The sequence below is a fragment of the Artibeus jamaicensis genome, unplaced genomic scaffold (genome assembly GCF_021234435.1).
Source record: "Artibeus jamaicensis isolate MK-2021 breed Jamaican fruit bat unplaced genomic scaffold, CSHL_Jam_final contig_466, whole genome shotgun sequence".
NCBI classification, from domain to species: domain Eukaryota; kingdom Metazoa; phylum Chordata; class Mammalia; order Chiroptera; family Phyllostomidae; genus Artibeus; species Artibeus jamaicensis.
The window spans coordinates 11,764,234-11,782,853 of NW_026521844.1; positions in this window are offsets into that span (position 1 = coordinate 11,764,234).

Consider the following 18,620-nt stretch of genomic DNA (forward strand, 5'->3'; position numbering starts at 1 on the left):
TTCTCAGATAAGATCAAGTTCAAGGAGTTCATCATCACCAAGCCCTTATTATTTGAAATGTTAAAAAGACTTATCTAAGAAAAAGAAGATAAAAAATATGTACATTAAAATGACAGCAAACTCACAATTATTAACAACCACACCTAAAACATAAGAAAAACAAACTAAGCAAACAACTAGAACAGGGACAGAACCACAGAACTGGAGATCACATGGAGGGTTATCAAAGGGGAGTGGGAGGGAGAGAGGGGGCAAGGTACAGAGAATAAATAGCATAGACGTTAGTAGAAAATAGACAGGGGCAAGGTAAGAATAGTATGGGAAATGTAGGAGCTAAAGAACTTATAAGTATGACACATGGACATGAACTGAAGGTGGGAAATGTGGGTGGGAGAGGCTATGTAGGGTGGAGGGGAGTGAAGGGGGAAAATGGGACAATTGTAATAGCATAATCAATAAACAATTTTGAAAAAAATAAAAAAATTAAAAACTTATTAAAAAAAGAGGGTAAGTTTTCCAGACATATGGACAAGAGGAGCCCCACCCATGTGCCCAGAACAATGAATGATAAAAAGCCTCTCCTAATGCACATTATTGTAAGATGCCAGAAACCCCAAAAAGAAAAGATTCTGAATAAAATAAAACATTCAAAGATCAGGAATCAGGACAGCGTTGGTTCTCCTGACAGCAAAAGAAGCTCACGAAGAGTAGAGCAACACTTTCAAATCACACTGACAGTAAGACAATTCCCAAGCCAGAATTCAGCACTCAGACTATTAATCAAGCATAAGAAGAGAATAAAGACATTTTTAGACTTAAAGAGTTTCCCAAACAAAACTCTCTCATTCACCCCTTTTCAGTGTGTTACAGTGGTATATGTCCACCCCACCTTGCCCACCCAGCAGCAGCACGAGGACACACACACCCCTATGCAATGAGAAAGTAAACTAGGAAGTGGGGTCCAGGAAACTGGGAATGCAACGGAGAAGCAAAAAAATCCCTGAGATGACCCAGGTCTGTAACTGGGCAACAGACCTAGAGAGCAGTCAGTGCATCCCAGAGGGGAGTAAAGGCCTCGTGGGAGAATTTCTTCAATAAGAATGAAAATAAAACAGAGCAAAATAAGGGAGGAGAAATGATAAATTTCCTGACAGATCTGATTGTGTAGGAATAGTTACTAAGGTGTTTTTATAAAATGGTTACAGTATGTAGGAAGGCATCAACTATTTTAAAAAAACCCTCAAGTAATTTAAAAATTACGTAATTGTTAACTTTCAAGGAAGAAATGTAGTTAAAGAAAGTAAGTGCAATCTTAGTACAATACTGGGTCAAGAGCTCATGATACAAATAAAAACGCTGCATGGGCTTTAATTAAAAAATAGAGCTATGATTCTATTAGAGGGTGGAAGGCAGGTAAGAGAAGGTCTAAGTGAACATGTTAAACATCAAGGAGACCACAAGACAAGGCTAAAAGAGCTGAAAGTAGCTGTCTCCTGGAGGCTGGGGGAAAAGGGAGGCCGGAGGGGCTACATGTTTATTATAAACTTCTATTATTATAAAGAAATAATTACATTTTTATCTATTTGCATTCATAAACTTAACATTCATAAACTTAAAGTTAATACTTTAGGAAACACAATCAAGTCCACAGGGTCTCTCCTCTCCTCGACTTCCTAATTTCCTGGCATTTTTGGCTTCTGTCACAGAGATGAGAACCAGCTGACCCTCCAGCTGAATGCAGCCTCATGGCTAGTCCAGGTGAAACACAGAAATACCCAACTGACCCGCGGAATTGTGGGATATAAAAGATAGTGCTGTTTTTAAGCCACTAGGTTTGGGCAGTTTGTTACACAGAAATAGAGGAGCGATACAGCTTGTAACTAAAGCCAACAGAGTTTTCCCTCCACAGGGCACATCACTGAGAAGCACACAGCCTGCTGGTTAAGAGCAGAGACTGGAACCAGACATTTACTGGCCATTTTCTATGTTGAGGCCTTGAATGAATTACTAACCTGTGTCATTTTTTGCATCTGTGAAAGGGGGGTCATAATAATAATGAATTACCTCATAGAGTTGTGAGGATTAAATAAGTTGATATGGGCAAAGCACTCAGAGCATGCTGCAGTCATAAACACTCTCGTGTTATTTCATTATTCTTTAGTCACAGAGAATGATGCTTAAACTCCAACTACTCTAGTTCTAGATATAAATTTGGGTGGTAGTAAGTTCTAGAGGAAAAATCCCTAGGAATAAGAGGAGACAAATTGACTGGTTAGGCAGGTTTCTGTTTGTTTAACTTTTTTTATAGGGGAAAATTTTAAACATATATTGTAACAGAAGCAGAGAAAGTCATTGGATAAACCCTGTATACTCATCTTCAGCTGTTATTAGCTCATGGCAAAACTCGTTTTATCTAAATTTCTCCTCTTGTCCCACACTGGATTATTCAAAGCAAATACCAGATATCATATCTTTTCATCTTTAAATATCTTAGTATGTATGTCAAAGAGATGAGACTCTTTTTTGTAAACATAACCAAATGTCAGTATCACTCCAAAAATTAATAATCCTTTAATACCATCAAGTATTAAAGTCAGAGTCAGATTTTCCTAAAAATTTCCCCTGTATTTTGTTCAGATCAGTATCTAACCAAGATCTATGTATTGCAATTGGTTAATAGATACGCCTGAGGTGTGGTTTACATAATAAAAGCAGGATAAATACTTAATTTTTTCCTCCTTTTAACCTCTCTTCAGCATGAGATTTGAAATCCCAGATCCTCAAAAGTTGAGCGATCTCGTCATCCTCTCCAGTCTTCACGTACAATTAAAGGGTGGGTTAGGTAATATTTAAACTCCTTCAACCTCTAAGATTCTGATATTTTACCTCCATCATTTCTCAGAATCATGCAAGTTTTACAAGGCGGCGGCCTTTTCTCAAATCAGGTCCTCCCCTGTAAGTGCAGCGTCTCCTCTTTTCTGCCCACCCAACTCCTAGTCATCCTGTAAAGCCCAACTAGGATGTCGATTCATGCAACATTCATTTCATGAAACAAATGTTAATGGAGTGCTCACCATGTTCCACCTCCTCCCTCTCCACTCATACCACTTACTGCTCTGTCCCCTCTCCTCCCATGGCACCTTGCACTCACCTCTGTTGGAGATCTTACTATGGTGTATCTTAATTATTTGACCACACATCTGTTTCCTGTGTTCACACATTGATTCCCCAGGTCAGTGAGATCACAAAAGAAATGTAGGTCTCATTAGAGTGATCTGATATTGGCTGCATGCCTCAGAGATAATGAATTTATAGAACCAACAATGTTGGTGAACTCTCAAAGTCCTCTTGACCTCTTGGTATTTCCATTCAACTTCTTATATAGGATACTAAATGTGCTCAGGTTCATATTTGAATTGCTTATGTGATGGTCATAGCTGAGTCTCTCCCAGCAGTTCTCATCAGCCTCTAAAACAGGTGCATTTTATCATTTGGCACTTGGATACGACACGGAACACAACAGTTTGGGAGTTTCAACCACAGTGAGCCCAAGAAAAGAGTTACTTTTTCGTGTGTGTGTGTGTACACATGCATGCATGCTTCTGTTATTTGCCCTCAGCTCATATCATTTCAGAGCACAGGCTGCCAGTCAAATAATAAAAATAAGAGTGAATTGATAGCTTAACTTGCAAACACTTTGCATGGAACCATAGGCTGAGAACCACCAGGGATGGGTTCCAGTGCTCTCCTAGTAGAATGAAGCTAGTCCTCTTTGACTTCTATACAGTTTGCTCTGTGAAAAACAATGATGAGGGCTCAAAATGACTTGACCAGAGTGTGTGCGATGTTTCAAGCAGATCTGTGCTTCTATGCCAAAAAAAAAAAAAATGCAGTGAAAGATGGACTTACCATGCACTTTGAAGCACTCCTTGAAATCTTGGGAAATGTCTTAGAAAATCACTTTGGCAATAGTTGAAACAGTAATATTCCTGTGACCCATGGAGATTAGATACTTTAAAGTGCTATAAATATTACAGTGTCAGAATGTTCAGGAAAAATATGGTTATTAATGACACAATGAGGTCTTGATTCATTACAAGTGAACTGAGTTCATTGGGGCAATTCATTAGGTTCATTGGGGGCAATTCTTTATGCTTCATCTTTGTATGTATTCTCTAATAATTCTAAGAAATGGATGACAGAAAAATGATATCACTGTTGATGTGAGAGGGACATTTCTTGTTGTCAGGAGCCACATAAACATTATGACTCAATGCATATTTTTCCCAGGATTCTTAAATGTGTCCTTGACCCTTTGGAAGTTATTTCCAACTTTAGAGAGTGCTCGCCAGGACCAGTGAAGGGACGCAGAGGTGGCAGCCACTGAAGCTTCGTGTTAGAAAGAAGGGGCTGCTGAAGTACTTCTCTGCTCTGTATACTCTCCCTGAAAAAAACACAACACAACAAAACAAAACAAGCACACCATGTTTACTTAAAAAAGAAAACCAGTGCTTTAAAAATGCACTAGAGATTACTTAAAATTTATGTATTAACACACTGGTATAAACTCAGTCCTGTTCCCTCCACCCCATCTCTCATAGGGTGGGCATCTGATTGGTCCATATCCCACCTACCGAGGGTACTTTAGGCACAATGGATGTCTTGCAAACACTGCCTTGTTTAATTTCATCAACAGCAGTCAGTATAGCTATCTCCATCCAGAGGTGGTGAAGCCTGTGGGGTTAGATATACATTGTCCACATTCTCAGGGGACTCACAACACACAAGCCAAACTGCCAATTGGTTCATTTGACTGAGGACTAAAACTATTAAGAGGCTGAGCTGGTCAGCATATCTTATCTGTTTAGCAGCAAATCTCCCAGGGAAGCCAGGGCATTCTCGGAGGGCTACTAGGTGTAGTCACAGCCAGGGGACCCAAAGGCTTTTTCCTGGGAAGAGTCAGGAAGTGAATGAGGCAGGTGCACCCATGCCACCAGGCCTGTGGGACAGTCTCCTGGACCGAGCTTGCCCTCATTCCAGCAATCTCACCCTTCGGGTACTCCTGTTCTAGAATCAACTCATTTAACTGAAATGGAAAGTGAAGACAAGGAAGGGAGGGAGAGATTGGGGGAGAGAAACATGGATGTGAGAAACATTGATCAGTTGCCTCTCATACGCACTCTGCCTGGAGACTGAACCCACAGCCCACGCATGTACTCTAACCAGGAATCGAACCTGAGACTTTTCAATTTACAGGACACTTTCCAATTTTTCAATTTCAATGCTCCAACCAACTGAGCCACACTGGCCAGGATTGTGTTTTTATTTTGATGATAATCTAAAAAAAATGGGCTGTGAGCATAATCTACTTCATCTGGATGGCCACCTTGTGCATGAGAGTTGCAGAAGAACTGAATCCCATACGAGACAACACAGGCAGGCCACACACCCAGGCTGCTCTGTAGCGAGCAGTAGGATAGTCCCGTGGTGAGAAGCAATTTAGTTTTAGTCACCACTTCAAATTAGTGCTGTTAACTTGAATTTTATTGGTTTTTCAATTCTGTTTGTATTTCATTCGTTTTGATTTAAAATCATAAAAAAATTGTATGTATAAGGCGTCTATATATGGTTTTACAAAAGTCAAGAAACATTATGATAAAAATAATAGAGATCAATAGATCTATTGACCTGGGGTCCATCAGAGAGGTTTTACTTTCCAAGGGACTTCACCTAGAACTGAAAATTGAGGAACACTGGGTTCAGGTGTCTTCATCTGCATCCCAAGCACAATTACCTGGATTCGCTTCTCGACTAGCATCACATTAGAACTACCTATGCAAACAAATTATCCCTTTGGGATGGAATTTTGCTAACTGAATTCTCAAAAACCTATACCACAAGCCCAGTATATTGACCACACCCCAAAAGTTATGTTCATTTTATATGTCATCCCTTTTCTTCCTCCCCCTCATCTTTCCGTCAGCACACGCAGGCATCATATGAATGAGGGCCTGAGTGTAATGGATGTGGATGTGAAAGGGACAGAAATGCTCCCTGCCTGCGTGCAGCTCACAGGCCTGAGTAATGCTTTCCAAATGCTCTGAATGATAAGTGCACAGGGAGACTTGTTAAGACACATTTCCAGGCCTCATCTCAAGTTCACTGCACTCGAATCTCCAAGAAAGGGGTCCAAGCTATTGTAAATTCAGCAAGCACCCCATGTAAACATTATCATGAGAATTTTTATAAACTTTTCTGGTAGACTCCGCTTCTGTAAGTTTGGGGTGGGTATAGGCACTGAGTATGATCCTAAGAGAAGGAGGATTTTAAGAAGGGAGTAGATAATCACATTCACACTGGACACAGGGATCACTGTACACATGTGGCTAATGGATTAGCAAGGGGGAACATTAGAGCCCAAAGCATAGGAAGGAAGCAGCTGGGCTCCTCAGGGCAGAATATACAGGGACTCGGACTAGAGAACAGACAGTGGGAGCTGAAACAGGAGAACAGACTCAAGAGGCACTGAAGAGAACCTACAGGACCTACAAATGGACTGATGTGGTGGTTCAGGGAGAGAGATGAGCCAAGGGTGACTCCTGAATTTCTAGGGTCAGGCTCTCGAATAGATGGAGGGGTTTTTTGCTGGGATAGAAAGAACAGCAGAAGAAAGTTTTTAGGGCATGGAGAGGTTAGATCATGAGTGTAGTTTTGGAAAAGTTGAGATTGAAGTGCTATAGGTACATCTAGATGGACACAGGTGTTCAATATGAAGCCATATATGTGTGTGTGTGTGTGTGTGTGTGTGTGTGTGTGTAAAGCACAGCCATGGTTAATATAACCAGAATGGTTTGTGCAACATTGATGTAACCTGGCAGCCAAGGAGAGTGGACTGGCATGCGTGTGTGAACAATGATGACTTCACTGTACTAGCCAGTGTGGGTGATACACATTGCTGAGTGTGTGTACTCTGAGGCCAAGGCATTCACAATGACTGAGCCAGTAGAGCAATGAATCTGCATCACATTTTGCGCTAAGCTTGAATGTACCTACATGGAAACTATTTGGATGATTCAGAAGACTTTTGCAGATAATGCAATAAGTGCAGTGCAAATAAAGTGTAGCACAAATGCTTCAAAAATGATTGAGAATCTATTGAAAGTGACCCATGTTCTGGAAGGCCTATAACAAGCAAAACACCTGAGAATGTTGGACTCAGCCCTCCTACAGCCCAGATTTGCCACCCTGCAACTTTTGGCTTTTTCCGAAACTAAAATCACCTTTGAAAGGGAAGCAATTTCAGGCCATCAATGAGATTCAGGAAAATATGACAGGTAGCTGATGATGATTCCAACAAAAGATTTTTCAGAGTATTTTGAACCATGGAGGAGATGTTGGGAGAACTGTGTGAGGTCCCCAGGTGCCTACTTTGAAGGGGACTGAGGTGTCATTGCCCTATGTACAGTGTTTCTTGTATCTTGCATCTTCTTCAATAAATGTGTCTATTTTTCCTAGTACATGAAAGGATACTTTCTGGGCAGACCTTGTATAGCCTTCTAAAGACAGTTTTTCTAATATCCCCTGACCCAAATTCATGTGTTGAAATCCAACCCCCAATGTGATGGTATTAGGAAGTGTAGCCTTTGGGAAGTGATTACGTCAGGAGTGCAGAGCGCTCAAAATGGAACTAGTGCCCTTATGAAAGAGGCCTGAGAGAGTCCCCTTGCCTCTTCTGCCATGTGAGGTTACAGCAAGGAGATGTCTATCTATGAAGCAGGAGGAGGGTTTTCATCAGACACTCTGCTGTGGTCTTGATCTTGAACTTCCAGCCTCTAGAATGGTGAGAAAGAAATGTTTGTTGTCTATAAGCCACCCAGTCTATGGTAGTTTTGTTATAGCATCCCAAATAAACCAAGACAAATCCTTAGGTCAGAAGAACCCAGGGTAGATTTTTTCAGTTGGAAGGCATCAGATAAAAAAAGCTTCTTGAATATATGACAATGGATAAGACTGCCTAGAGTGTATGTATATAGAAAGACATTAGAATGCCTAAGGCAGAAAGACCTTTGAGGAACATTTAAAGAAAGAAGATGCTAAACGAAGACATAAATGAATAAGGGATAGTCAGAGAGGTAGAAGGAAAACCAGAAGAGTAAGAAGTCACAGAAACCAAAGGGGGAAAATGCTTCAAAGGGAAGAAATGGCCAGCACTTGGGAAGACTGCTGAGCAGTCAAATAATATAAGAATTGAAAGTGTCACTGGACTGAACAAGTAGGTCATCTCAAAATAAGAACGGTTTCACTGCTACAATGAAAGCAGAGGAGTGGGAGGTGGTAAGGGAGGGCACTCACTCAGGAAGTTTCTCTGTGGGACGGGTGGTGAGAATGGTGGCGGGAGCATGTTCAATGCTAACAGGGAGGATCATGTAGAGAAGAAATATTTGCAGCTACTGAAGGAGGACACTGCAGAGGATCAGGTGTCTGGAAGGCCGGGGCAGGGAGGAAAGAGCACCAGGGAAGGGACTGGCCATAGATGAAAGGTGGCTTGGCTCTTCCACTGAGGTGGTGAGCAGGGGGAGGGAAGTAGGAGGAGGATGCTGTGTGGGTCTGGTGGCACACTGCCTGGTGGAGGGGGCGGGCATAGAGTCAGAGGTTTGAGGAGAGCAGAGCACAGAGAGGTGACTAACAAAGTACAGGGGCACTGAGGTTTGCTCAGGTTACTGCTGATGAAACAGTTGGTGTGGTTGGGGGATTTTTTTCTGTAGCACCAGCCCTCTTGGTAAAAAGGCAGAAAAGGTGGATAATTGAACTCAAAGGGAGAAGAGGATTTTCCAGATGAGTTTAGTGGAAGAAAAATATAAAAGGAGTTGAAGATATTGGTCAAAGTGTGGTTGAAGTGAAGAAAGAAATCTATAATTTGTGACCCTGGGTGGGGAGGTGGCTAAAGTGAAATAAAGTGAAATCAAAAAGGTTATTTCAGTGATTTAAATGAGTGATGTTAGTTAAGGCAATGGCTAGCTGCTGGAACAAATAAACTCCAAAATTTCTCATAACAGGCTGATATGGGTGTTCTTCATTGGGCAGCTTTTCTCCAAGTAGGGACCTAAGAACCCACACTTCTTTCATATTGTGCCTCTATCATATCCAACAAGTTGGTCACAAGGCCACCATGAGGTTCTTCACTTAGCAAAGTGGGAAAAAGGCATGGATATCATGTGTGAAACGTTTTTGCATCCCAAGCCAGAAAGTGGCATATATGGTAGTCTCCTGTTATCCAAGATTTTGCTTGGCATGGTTTTAATTACCCTCAGTGAACCATGATTCAAAAATATTAAACAAGCCCTGGACAGGTGGCTCAACTGGTTGGAGTGTCATTCTGTGCAACAAAAGTTGGTTGGTGGGTTCAATTCCTGGTTAGATCACATATCTAGGTTGCTGGTTTGATCCCTGGTCAGGGTGCATACAAGAGACAACTCTTACATCTCTCTCTCTCTCTCTCTCTCTCTCTCTCAAATTTAAAAACATATTCTCAGGTGAGAATTTAAAAACATTTTTAAAAAATCGAATGAAAAATTGTAGAAATAAACATTTCATAAGTTTTGATTTCATTCTGAGTAGCCTGATGAAATCTCACACTATCCCAGCTGGGATGTGAGTCATCCCTTAGTCCAGCATGTTCACATTGTATACGTGACCCATCTCTTGGTCATTGAGAAGCCATCTAGCTCATCAGATTAGTTACCAGAGAAAGAGAGAGAGACAACATTCACATGCTTTTATTATAGTATATTGTTATAATTGTGCTCTTGTGCTTTAGTTATCATTGTAATCTTTTACTGTGATTATTTATAAATTAAACTTTGCTATAGGTATGTATGATAGGAAAAAAAAACAGAGTATATGCAGGGTTCAGTACCATCCGTGGTCTTGGATAGTACCCCCTGTGCATAAGGAGGGACTGCTTGTGCCAACATGGCACTGGCTAGAACTCAGTCACAGGGCCCATGCGCCATGAGACTGGGAAATGAGTGCTGAGGCAAAACAGGAAGTATCACTGGTGATCAAGTAGAAAACTTGGTAACAGAAATCAGTGTTACACAGCTATCCATTTGGTTACAAAGCCACTGAGGAGGAGTAGAGGGTGAGGGGTGGAACTAAAGCCCTGTGACAAATTCTTTAGTGAGAGGAATGGTAATAGGATGGCTGGTGAAAATAGCAAAGTAGGGCCCGAGAGTGGATGGCAAGAAGTTCAAAGGCATAGGTTGGGCCCATCTTCCCTGAGAGTGGAGATGAATGGTTCAGGCTCTGGACACTTGTAGGATAGGCAGCCTCCATAAGATGACCTACAGCCTGGAGGGCAAGTAGCACCCTTTAGTATGAGCCTGGTCTCAGGGACAAGGGACAAAATCTCTAGGGAAGCAGCTGAGGATATGGGGGGCTGTGATAACTATGGAACAGAGTTATAGAGGGAGGCAGGAAAGAAGTTCGAGGGAAAAGTCCAGAGCAGAATGAACAGAAGAGAGAGGACAAAAAGAACTGCACCTGAGTAGTGAGCAAGAAATGTAGGGGTGTATGGAAAGGAGGATTTAGCTAGCCCCAAAGTTGCCAAAAGAATTGATATCTGCCATTCCCAGTAGTTACTGGCTGAGAAGCTTGCTCTTCCCACAGAACTCAAGGCTCTGATGTGTGAGAAGACGCTAGTCCCTCTAAAAGGATTCAGCAGACATGGCTTGGAATGTGAAGAGACAAAAGAGAGGCTCAGTCGGGGCTCAAGTCCGAGGCAATAGGAATGGGGCTTTCTGGAGTGGTGGGGAGGCCCAGGTTGGGGTAGGCCAGTCCTCACACTGCACTCGGGAGGCCCCATGTGAATATCTGGCACAGAGCAGGCAGGTCAGCTGACTTGAATTCCAATATAGCATGTGATCATTTGAGGGGAATAGAAAGGTACCAAGTAATGCCCTCTGTTCATCGTTTCAGAAGTGGGAAGGCTCTGAAAATATAATTCAGATATGGAACATGCATGCTCACCTCTCAAAAGCATAATAGCAAGCATATCACACTGGCTTGTTATAGTGTGTAATGAGGTACTTCAATTTAAGGAAAAAACATCTTGTTGGTTTTGGGGCCAAAAAATCAAAGCTGTAAAGACCATATGATCTGTGGTAGCAGTTTCTGTTCAAACATGGGTTTTATAAGTAATCAGAGTAGGAGGCCTTGTCGGATAAGGCATGAATCTTTCCAAATCCTGTTAACTGGCACAGAAGGATGCCAACTTTATTCTTTAACTTATTCTGTTGCCCTAATATGAATGAAAGGATTACACTAACAGTTATGATTAGTGGCTTACATTAACACACCAATATCCCACTGAAGTATTTTCTTTCCCTATATCATAGAGATATTTTCAGATCTACCCTCAGATATTCAGTGGAATGCATGTGAGGCAGAAGTTGCAATACTAAAGGGAAGAGACTTAGAGATGCACAAAGAGAGACAATTATCAAAAATTGTATTTTGTAATATAAATAATATCACCTCATTTTGTTTTTTTTTAAGATTTCTTTGTTCTTTTTAGATTTTTATTTATTTATTTTTAGAGAGAGGGGAAGGGAGGAAGAAAGAAAGGGAGAGAGACATCAATGTGTGGTTGCTTCTCACACAGCCTCTAATGGGGACCTGGCCCATAATCCAGGCATGTGCTCTGACTGGGAATTGAATCAGTGACCCTTCAGTTTGTAGGCTGGCACTCAATCCACTGAGCCACACCAGCCAGGTCATTTTGTTTTTTAACAATAGGAAGTACTGTGGTATTATAGTACATTGAGATGAACAAAGTGTGTTAAGAAATACCAGTAACTCATACTTCCATTTCTGTACTGCTAGTATCACTGATAGAGTCTGATCTGAAAGCAGTTTTATTATCTGGCTTTTTTATATAAATTTCAAGAAGAACTGTGGATTTTACATGTGACTTTGTCTTAACAAATTAAAGTGCAACAAAAGTGAAAAAAAAGGAGCTGCGGCATGCCTCTCTACTTTTGAACTACTTAATATAAATAACTCTTTGTACTTTATAGTGAAAGTGGATTTAAACTTTAGGGAAAGACCTTTTCTACAAGGCATTCAATTTTTCTATCCCCTGGAACATTTACTTAAGAAACATTTTCCCGTAATCAAGCTTCCCTAGAAAAGGCATCATTTCTAACACCAGTTCTATGTCAAAACTAGATGGTCTAAAATTCATGCTTAGAGTGTGCTGTGATATTCTCTAATGGTAGAGAGGCATCATGACTTGAATAGATAATTTCAGATTAGGCTGCAGAAATACTGTATGGAGACATTATGCTCTAAAAAGAAGTTTCTTCTATCACAAATTTGTTTCGATGGTTTTACCATCCACTGCAGACCTCTTGCTATTACAAAAATAAATTCATAAAAAAGAATATGGGCCCTTCTTCTTTTTACTCAATACTAGAAATGTTTTGGGGAAGAAAGGCCGTACTAAAGTTTGGAGGAAAAGCATCAACAGAATATTTATTATTCTCTCTACTTCCTTTTCAAAGTATTGTAATTGAGATCATTATAAATCTTTGAAAGCAACACTTCTCTCCTGTATGCTATACCCACTACCAGAAGATATTTATAGAAATAAAATAGGTCTCACATCCCGTCTGTAAAGTTCCATGAAGCTGGTTCCAAATAAAAATGAATAAATAATGCTTATCTAGGTCTTGCAGATAATGCTAAAAAGCAAAAAATTGATTAGTCCATCAGTTCTATTATGTGCTGACACTAACACCCTAGCATATGGGAGGTTGGCTTATTTTAAAAGAAATTGGTTTAGAAGGTGCAAGAAAAAAACAAAAGAAAAACCTATTAATAGATATCGATTTTGTTGCAGTGTTAATGTGATAATGTCACAACAGTATTTTAACAGTGGTGAACTAGTTGAGAACTATGACTTGGTAAAAAAGTGATATATATAATCTATATAATATACACGTGCATATCAAGCATATCATTTCTATTTCAGAGTCAGAGAAAAGACTTGAGATTTGAAAGACAACTGCATTGATGTTGATGTGCATTTGAAATCAATTTCTACCATGGCAATTCAGACTGCTTATTCATGATTGACCAAATTATAAGAGTCACTTTTCTTCCCTGCATTTCAAAGGAGAAAATTTATTTATATTGAAGATATATACGGCTGGTCTCTGAAATGTTGCTTTGTTTAATATTGTTTCATTATAACATGGATAAGATGCATTAGGAACTTAACTCTCATTTACATCAATTAGCTGATGGTAAACTTGGTTTTGTTATATGTCATTTTATCAGAGTTCCAAGAACCTATTAACAATATTTAAGTGAGGACTTACTCTATTTGATGTAATATGGCTGTAATTGTAATACTTCCATTTAGCATCTGCATTAAGACATCACATTAGATTACTCCTAAGATTTCTTTAAAACACATACAGATTAAAGGAACAGAAAGCTGTCAATTTACATTTCTCTAGTTTTCGAGTTAAGAGGCAGCAATTTTACTGTGTTCATCTTTGTAACCCTGGTTCCTTGTGTGATGTCATATCCATAGTGGGTCTTCTGTAAATGTCTGTTGGATTAAAGAGTAAAGGAATGACTGAGTGAGGATTTAGGGTGAAGGGAAATCCCATAAGTCACTTCCCTTCCATTATAATTCAAATAAAGCATTCTTTAGCTTTTTTAATCAAAATCAATTGATTTTCACATTTACATGCTAGTATGAAGGTAGTCCTGGGCCCATAAATTTTTTCAACAGGAGGAATATTAGCACATATAACACCATATTGTAGTTTGTTGGGTGTGTTTATCTCTCTTACACGATTCTTAATTCTATACCTTTTCTGGTTTTACATTCTTGATGCCTCTCATGGCATGTAACACATAATAGATTTTCAGTAAATATTCCATGAATGATTTAGAAGACTTCCAGAATTACATCCCAGTCTTCCATCACTTGACCTGGTCAAGTCAGTGAATGGCTGTGGGTCAGTTTTCTCACCCATAAAATAGGTGCCTTTTTGTCTCTCTCTGATTCCTGTTAACAGACTAGAAAGAAACACTAGGCTGAAGAGTAATGTCACAGATTGGGTAACTTGCAAGGAATTTCCTCCCAGGAAGAATTTCTTAGGAAGGAAGAGAAGGAAGAATATAGCTTTTATCACATGACTTAAGCAATCAACTTTATAGCCATTCTGTGAGTTAGAATGTTATTATTACAATTTTATGAATAAGAAAAATTAGCTTCAAAGAGTTATGTAATTTCCCCAAGACCCCACAGTTAGCTAATGATTGGGTCTTGATTCAAATTCAGTTCTAATGATGCTGAAGCCCACTTAGTTTCCTTTATGCACAGGATTCTACCAGCTTAAGTTCTGGTAAGAATAGAGAACCAGATTTTCCTGAGGGTAGGATATACTATTTTCATCTTGTACTACTCGTTTTACAATTTGAATAAAGAAAAAATACGAGAGATTCTTGCTGAGAGTATATTTCCTAATTCTATTTAATCTGCTTAGTTCCATGAAGGAAGTAGACATTAAGGACATATTAAAATACGGGAAAGAGCCTGTGAGGCAAATGATAAGCAAGATGGTCCTACCAACTGGATAACAGCATGGGAAGGACTGATGGGAAAAACAGGAAAGCGGCAGGACATAGGCCTCGCCGTGCAGTGGAATGAGAGCAAAAACTATTTGCCTGGTGAAAGCAAAAGGAGGAGGTCCTGGGGGTGGACATAAGAAATGACAAGTTTGTGGTGGTTCCACTGAAGAAGTTCCGTAAGGATCTCTGCACCCTGGGGACTCTCTGGCAGACACTGTGACTGACACCAGGTTGGCCAGAGACCGCTGTGTTAGAATTTATATTTCTGATCTGATGTGAAATCTCTCATAGTTTTAAGGCTGATTCTTTAAAGCTTTTATAGCTTGCATTTGTTTTAATGGGTTAACTTTCAACAAAACACTTTTACGTGTTATAAGTTGAAAAATTCTAAGGATCTCTCTGTAAATAAGGTCAAATTGCCCACACACATTCACAGGAGCAGTATGAGATGCATTTATATCGTCTCTCTATAAAAAAATCTAAAACAAGTTGATGATAGGTATGACAGGAAAAATAAATAGATTTCTGTAATGCCCAGTTCTATTCCTGATGACTAATGTCTTCTCAAAAGTTACATGTTAATTCACTATAATCAGATAACCTTATAAACTAAAATAAGCATTTTTGAAGATCCCTAAGCTGGCCATGGAGTAGGTGGAAATCACACTCACCTCCTCCCAGGGTAAAATGGGAAGTACAGCTAAAATACAGAAGAATTAACTGAAATAACTACCTGAAGATTAGCTGAACAGAAGTCTTATAACCAAGGATTTACAGAGGAAGTCACATTGAGACTAGAGGGAAGGGTGGAGGCGCGAAAGGGCCCAGCCCCACTCCCACAGGCAGGGGTATCTCAGCTCCAAAGTTCCCATTGAGGAGTCTTCGGTCTCAATCCCAAACAAGCCTCCCAGCCCACAGCACCAGAGCCAGGAAGAGACTCCCATATAACAACTGGCTGTGGAAATCAGCAGGCATTCTGTCTACCAGGGAGAGATAGGAATTGGTGAAGACATAGGCATTCTTTTAAAAGACCAGCACACAGATTCTCATTCCCAGCCACTCACTCTGGGCTTCCGCTGAGGAAGGGCAGATTAGACTAGAGTTGTGTGAAAAGAGGCCGGGGTTTGTGCTCTGAGCAGAGAGATAAAGTGATACCACCGTGATCCCTATGCTGAATCTCTCTCCCACACCACCAGCATCATCTTTCTTGAGTGGAGCACTCCTCTTTCTGGCATCAGCCTGGGTGAATGCAATAGCCCCACTCTCAGAACTCCCCATTACCCTGACCTGCTGAGCTCATGTCCTGAGGAAGAGTCAGCTGCCTGGACTAGGCAGATTCAAGGGGTGTCAGTGACTGAATTGTGTGACTCTAAGGCAGGGGACATCCCCCCAACTTTCTTCTATAAGCCCACCTTCTGAGCTTTTGGCAGCCCTACCCAGCTGAGCGTGGGCTTTCTAGGAGATTCCAGCAGAATCTGGAACAAACTGACTTGTGTGGCTCTAGGGCCAGTCGTGTGGGAAAAGGCCAATTTTTCCCTCCTATGCCGGAGCAGTGCAGAGCCCTCTCTTCACATGACCAAATCTTGGTCTGTTTGAACCTGATAAACTCTATTGGCCTTATCCTAATAACTCCCTGAGGCCCTGCCCCAACACAGAGGTCTGTGGGCACCTGGCAGGTGGTAGCTAGACTTGTTATAACCTTGTGCTAAGTGGCCTCAGACCCAACAATGGCACTGAATTTGAAGAATTAGCAATCTGGTGAATACCACTGGCCTGCACCTGGTGAGTCACTGACAGCCTACATCATGCATCTCCAGTATCACCAGAGACTCTTTCATGACTGAGCCAAATAAATCATCTGGAAGTTGGAGGCAGGTGGACTGCATTGAGTCTTTTTCTGACTTGTGTATCCATCTTGGTGCTGGTGGAAGCCAGCCTTGGTGCACAGCTTGGTCCCTCCCATGCACACCAAAGCCCAGAAGAGGCAGCCACAAAGTATGGATTACTCTGTGACTCCAAAGAGGTGGCCATAGCCAGTCACAGGCACCTCCTGACATTGATTGCACCAGATTTTCTCCCAAGAGGCACCAGAACCAACACACCCAATGGCTAGCTTCAGACAACATCAGAGCAGGATTCAATTAGCTTCACAAGTAGCATATCCAGAGGAAGATCTTGGGAGGCACCAGACCCTGCTGAGACAAATTCTACTTTGTGTGGTCAGTACTGACACATCAGCTTATACATTGTGGTTGGGGTAGAACCTCATAGTTAGCCTGAGGGTTGACCCCACACATGAATGTGCCAATAGTAATCAAGACTGTTACAATAGGAGGGTTTATCTAACCCATGCAGAGAACATTCCTGGAGCACCACGCTCAGGTGATCAAAGAGACTATGCCACTGAGTCTCACAGGACACCTACTACATAATGCCTGCAGACCCTTGTGTTGTGGTGGTATCTCAGGAAGTGTTAGAATGAGGCCAACAGAGATTATCAGTTTGGCTGTATGTGACTTCACTTGGCTTTTGACAAACCTCAGTGGGCACTCAGCCCGTCTGGTCAGCAGGGTTAAGAATTCAGTTACCACTACAAGGCCATTGGAAGACATCAGACTTACTGCTTCAAAGTAGGTTTTAAAGTTTATTTGCATATAAAACTAGCACTTTACACACAAATAAATGTAATTTATTGTCAACACAAAGGCCCTGTATTGTCAACACAAAGGCCCTGTTTAATCTAACTTGGGTAGTTTGTACACCAAATGCAAAGTATTCTGTTTACCACTAATGGGAACCAACTCAAAATTTACCAGGTGACCAAGATAAGTAATATAAGCATGGTATTTCTATTCTTTAATGAATTGAAGTGCCTTTTCATTAACTTTAAGTTCAATCTTGTGCACACCTAAATATTAGCCAGTTGCCGCCACATAGGTGGGTTGTGTTTTGTATTGTGTAGCCCAGGCTGAGTATCGTGCGATAAGTGATTCAGGGGAAGGCACTTCTGACTGAAATCATTAAGCACTTAAGTGTAATCTGTGCTGACTGCTGATAACCTGGATGTGTGCGACAGTCTGTATCATTTTATGTCTCAAACTGTATTTTCCCGAATTTTAGTTAGTTTGAAAGATCCTTGAAGACTCAATAGCTGGGATCTAGGATAGGATTGTAAATTGATTTTCAAATTATCTTTGGATGAAATGACCCAGCTAAAATCTTGCTCCTATTAAGTGGTAAAACCAGGGCTGAAAGTGACCTTCCAAAAAATATGTTTACTGCGATTGTTTCATTTGTGTGTAAATAGGTAACATGGACTTAATCCATTTATATTTATTACATATTTCTTAAATTAGAAAATGTTTTTAGCTTTATCTATCTTTTTACTTTACATCTGCAGTTTATACTTTAAAATAATTACCCAATCTTAACTTGCAGTTTATAATTGACTATATATTGTTCAATGCATTTATTTCTAGTGTTTACCTAAACCTGAGCATCACCTGGTAGGTTCGAAAAGTAGTGTTGCATGAACTATTAATACAGATTGGATTCAAATATTAGTTTCAGAAGCAAGTATAAACTAATAGACATATATATGCTGTGTGTTGGTTGACCACTGGCATGTACTATTGTTTGTTTTCTTCATCATTTATTGTATAAATGGTAGAATCATCCACTTAAAATTTCTCCAACTTATTAAAAAAAAAACAAAAAAACACGAATAGGAAGCCAAAATGGAGAGATTTAAAAAATGCCCTAAAGGAAAGAATAGATGAAATCTCAAGAAAAAGAGCTAAATGAAATAAAGGTAAAAAATTTTGCCAGATATAGAGTTCAAAAAATGGTTATAAAAATGCTCAAAAAACTTAGTGAGAACTTCAACAACACCAAAAATTATATAAAAATGATAAAAAAGGACCAGTCAGAAATGAAGGATACAATATCTAAAAGAATACACTAAAAGGAAT